A 5,563-nucleotide genomic window follows, 5' to 3' on the forward strand; every position below is an offset into this window, starting at 1 on the left:
GGTGGAGAAAGTCAAGATGGGAGACCAGACCGATTTCACTTTGGGATCCGATGGAATATTAAGATTTCGAAATCGGGTGGTTATACCAAAGGATGAAGGGCTTAGAAAAGAAATTTTGGAAGAGGCACACCGATCAAAGTTTACAGTACATCCAGGAGGGAATAAAATGTACCAAGACTTGAAGAGTCTATATTGGTGGAAAAATATGAAGAAGGAAATTGCCCAATTTGTTCAGACATGCTTGGTTTGTCAACAGGTTAAAGCCGAACATCAGAAACCATCTGGACTTTTGCAACCTCTAGAAATACCTGAGTGGAAATGGGAAAATGTTACCATGGACTTTGTATCAGGCTTACCAAGGACACAGAGAGGCCATGATGCCATTTGGGTGATAGTAGATAGATTGACTAAGTCGGCTCATTTTCTGCCGATTAATATGAAATATCCATTGGAGAAGTTGGCCAGATTATACTTGGATGAGATCATTAGACTACATGGTATACCTGTGAGTATTGTGTCGGATAGGGATCCAAGATTTGTTTCGAGGTTTTGGCAAAAGATGCAAGAAGTGTTGGGGACTAAGTTGAACTTTAGTACCACCTATCATCCCCAGACTGATGGACAATCTGAAAGAACGATTCAAACTCTTGAGGACATGTTGAGGACTTGTGTACTGGACTTTGGAGAGAATTGGAGTAAGTTCTTGACTTTAGTGGAATTTGCCTATAACAATAGTTTCCACTCTTCTATTCAAATGGCTCCGTATGAGGCACTTTATGGTCGGAAGTGTAGATCCCCAATTTGTTGGGATGAAGTAGGTGAACGGAAAATCTTAGACACGACCACTGTATCTTGGATTGAGGAGGCTAATGAAAAGGTGAAATTGGTACGGCAAAGAATTCAAACCGCTCAGAGTAGACAAAAGAGTTATGCCGACAATCGGAGGAAGGATTTGGAGTTCACTGTTGGAGATATGGTATTTCTCAAGATTACGCCTTTAAAAGCAAGTTTGATGTCCGGAAAAGGGAAGAAATTACAACCAAGGTTTGTAGGGCCATATAAGATTATTCAGCGAGTTGGGAATGTAGCCTATAAGCTGGAATTACCACCGAGTTTATCTCGTATTCATAACGTGTTTCATGTGTCCATGCTTAAGAAGTATCATCCAGACCCCTCTCATGTTTTACAACCGGAGAATATTGAGATTGATGAAACCCTGACCTATGAGGAGAGACCGGTAAAACTTCTGGATCGAAAGGTGAAGGAATTGAGGAACAAGCAAATACCACTAGTGAAAGTTCTATGGAAGAACCATGGAGTAGAGGAAGCAACATGGGAAGTTGAAGAGACAATCAGGGAGAAGTATCCAGACTTGTTCACCGACCAAGGTAAATTTCGAGGACGAAATTTTCTTAAGGGGGAGAGGATGTGAGGACTCGCAAAAACTATTATTTTATGCCTAATTTATGGCTTAATAAATTATTTAATTGGATTTTATTTCCAAGGAATATTTTCTAGTCTTATGAGACCTAAACGCATGATAATATAACCTCGTTATATTTTTAAAATGATTCGTTTCGAAAATTAATTTCCTAGAGCGCGTTTAGTAAAAATAGTGAATAGTACTTGGAGATTTTATCCGCGTAGTAGCCCAATAAGCTTGGAATATTGGAGACTTGTACTAGGGTCCTAAAATAGGTAATCTTAAGTATAAATATTCAAGTGATAGTTAGTGGTGCAATCGTTATAAGAATTTTTCGAAAGTTTCGCGTTATAGCGGTAAAATTGACGGTACGCGTTTTCACACGCGCGACTTCATTTGAGGGACTGTAGACCCTTATTCCGGGACAATTAAGAGTGAATAATATTTACAAGAATATATATGCCTTGGAGGTTTAGTGCACTAGTGAACCAAACGCGCGAGAAAAATCGAGTCCAAACGCACCCTAAATTGCACTATTTCCAGTTGACTTTGAGGTGCATTTTGCACCACACAAAGAATCTTCCTTTGGAAGCCAATTGCATCAGCACTCTCTCTCTCTTCACCTCACTTGGCCGAACAACAAGAAGGAGAAGAGCTCTCCATTGTCTTCATTTTTCATCTTCAATCCATGCACTAAAATCCACCCAAATCACACCAAACTTGGAGATCTCTTAGCAAACCACTTGGAGACTACATCTAACTAAGGAGGAAGGGAACTCTCACGGTTTCTTGGAGCTTCAAGAGGGCCGAAAATTCTGACCTTGCAAACCAAAGGAGTAGGTAATGATCAACTCTTGGATTCTTATCTTTTGGAGATTATATGACAAGATTAAGCTCATACATGCACTTAGTTACTTGTTTATGGTGTAAAAATGTGATTGTGGGCTCTTGGAATTCCCACACTTGGGTTGTTGTTGCTGATGTGATGATTAATGGTGATTATATTGTTGGTTTAGTGATTTTAATGATGCATTAGTGATGGGTAATTAGTGGAAACTTCATTGGGTGTAAGAAGCTAAACTTTCCGATTTTGCCCCTGCCATGTTCGGCCATTTCCAGGCCAATTTTTAATGGTTTAATTGCTTGAATTGGATGTTTGTAGGATGTATTAGATGTGTGAAAAATTTCATTGAAAAATAATGAGGTTTGAATGGGCAAATGAATTTTTTTTAGAAACCAGCAAATCTGGAAAACTGATTCGCGTATGCTCTGACCAGCAGTAGTATTTTGGCTATAACTCTGTCCTCGGATGTCGAAATCATGTGCCGTTGGTGGCGTTTGAAACTAGACATCCCTAGCTTTAATTTGGTATATAATGCACGTTCTGAGTCTTTGTGAGCAAGCCGAACCAAATGTTTTAAGTTCGCTGTCCTGTTGCTCTGTTCATCTGGAATGAAGTGTTCAGGCAGCAACTTGATGCCCGAATTTGAACCAGATGGGTGCCGAATTTGGAAATGATTTCTTCTGTGATATTTTAGTCCTATGAATGTATTTTCCAACGGCGTAAGCCATGCTCGATTTCGAGCTATATTGACTGATTTGTGACTGAAGCAAGTGGACTGCTGTGTTTTGGAAAACCCTAATGTTTGGACTGGTTTGGAACCAAATCTTGTAGTGAACTTGTTAGTTGATGTTTTTGATATTAAACACTACCAAAGATATTATGGGTGTATCTTAGACCCTTATTTTTACAAATGAACCATGGTTGGATAACCTTCTTGGTTGAACGATTGGAAATTTGGGAAATGAAAGTCCAAGGCAGATTGCCTTAGGATTTTTCTTGAACTTCGGTTGGCTCATTAACTACCTTGCCGAAGGTATTTTTCCCCGAAAATCGATAGAGAGATACTTTCCATATAGTATTGAAATACTGCCAATTTTGGTGCCGATTCAAGTTCTTTTCGATACCAATTGAATTACTAAAGTTAGAGGTTCAAATCTGGAAAATTCTCATCCAGTCTTGAATTTGCTCAACTTCGGGCTACCGTATCTCGGTACTCGAAACTCCGATTCTTGATCCGCTTGTTTTGTCATACACTTCACTTGCAACACTAATTGAGCTGAAAATTTCAGAGGCCGGTTTGCAACGTGCGAATCGTGCCGAATTTTCAAAGTTGGCCAAAAACCAACTTCATTCTGCCTTGTAAACTGAAGCTGCGTCTTCAAGCCCATTTTTGACCACTTTCCACTTCGATTCATGGAAAAGTGTCTTCTAGGAACTTATAGTACTCTCTAAGAGGTTTCCAACGGTATAAAGTTTTCCAATTCTCGACTTATACCGAGCGAGTTATGATTTTTCAAAGATTATCGTAAAAGTGGAAAATTTTCCAATTTCAAAGAAATAGAGTTTTTCAAAAAACTCTTTATTCTTTTGATGTTCTTAAACGTTTTGTTTACGATTTTCATGATAAAAACTCAAATAATATTGTACATGATAAAAGGCAAGTTGAACCTCGATTTACGTGTAATTGAGGTTCCCTTTTTCGAAATAATTCTTAGATTGTACTAGTGTACAATCTTTCTTGATAAGTGGGTTAATTGTGTGATTATCCACTATTAAATTGCCAGGCGCGCAAGGAGACCTTCAAGAGGATCTCACCGCGGACACTTGAACTCCCAGAAAATAATTCTTATTGAATTGCTCGGTGAGTGTCAAGTGTATGAATTTGATACTTGCTTATTGTGATACTTGTTGGGAGTTTTAAAAATAAGGGCGGGTGCGTACTTTATCGCACTCGTTCTAATTTCAAATGAATGAATGAATGAATGAATGAAATGTATTGAATGAATGAATGAAATGCAATGTCATGTCATGAATGCTTGTGTCGTTGGAGTGAATCTCCTCGACTACCAAATGAATGGGGGACGCCCAAACTCATAGGCCGTCCTTAGTCTCGAGCCAGCAATGGGCTTGGTCGGGGATTTGGACGAGCCATGAGATACACATAAGCTCGACCTAATAAGAGGTCTTGCTTGGCATACTCGTTGAGTATCGCCCAATTATGGTCATTGTGGGCCCTTGGGGTGTACGGTGGACGGAGGGAAGAAAGTGGTGATCTACGGAAATGGAAATACCGACCCGGTTGACAGGAGGGTCAATGCGGGAAAGTATACGAATGACATCGACAGATCGAGTGGAATTTAGCTCCTGAGAGCTACTATATCCTTGAATTGTTTCTGATTACTTTTCTTGTTTGAATAATTGATTATTGAAAAGACATGGTTTTATTTATTAAATTGGGATTGTTATTTGACTAAGTGATTGCATGTGTGTTCTTGGCCTCACGAGCGTTAGCTCACCCTATAGTTTTGTTTTCCTTAACAGGACCGACTCTTGGAGAAATATGGAGAAACCATCCGTTGTAATTTTGTTAAGACTCCTGTTATATATTTTGACTAGGCCCTGGTTTGGGTTGTGCTTTTGGAAATTGAAAACTTGAAAGGTTTGGGCCCTGATGTGTACTTTGAATTTAAGTCGTTTTATGATTACCGATGTACTGGTTATACATTAAGTGACTTATTAAGCTTGAACGCTTCCGCATTATTGTATTCATGTTGCTCTCATCGAAGTGCTTAATTCGGTTTTAAATTGAATGGAATTGCTTGAGTCCTGGCGAGAGCTGGGCAGGCGTCCGCGGATACCCTTTGGTCCGCCTTAGGGAGATGTGGGGCGTCACAGAAACTGACAAGGAAACTCTTCACAAATTTGTCTTAAAATCAAAGGGAATTAGTTTCTACACACACAAAAAAAAATGCGAGGAAACGATGAAAGGAAATGTTAAATGAAAATTATACGATGAAAAATGTTAATAAGAACACCATTATAAAAGAGTTGACTCAGATCAACATTTGCCAAATGATGAAAGGCAAGTCTAAAATGGGTCAACTAGTGGACTTTCAATCGGGTAAAATGGTGAAATTGGATCAATTTAAAAAGAAGAAGGGATAATTTCATAAACCTCTCTTGAGTTATCTAACAATATCAGCTACTATCCCTGAAATTTTAAAAATATCATTTGCCTCCCTTATTTTAATCTCTTGTAATATCAACTCAATTCAAAATTAGTATTTGGAGATAAT

At 38.8% G+C, this 5,563-nt stretch overlaps 1 long non-coding RNA gene across 1 annotated transcript; it reads left to right on the forward strand.

Annotated features, from left to right (window-relative positions):
• Positions 1-2,066: 2,066 nt before the first annotated feature.
• LOC140010993 (uncharacterized) lies at positions 2,067-5,036 on the forward strand. The gene is made up of 2 exons (XR_011818193.1): positions 2,067-2,263; positions 4,809-5,036. It is a non-coding gene; the product is annotated as an uncharacterized lncRNA (long non-coding RNA).
• The last annotated feature ends 527 nt before the right edge of the window (positions 5,037-5,563 follow it).

The sequence above is a fragment of the Coffea arabica genome, chromosome 7e, assembly GCF_036785885.1.
Source record: "Coffea arabica cultivar ET-39 chromosome 7e, Coffea Arabica ET-39 HiFi, whole genome shotgun sequence".
Classification (NCBI taxonomy): Eukaryota; Viridiplantae; Streptophyta; class Magnoliopsida; order Gentianales; family Rubiaceae; genus Coffea; species Coffea arabica.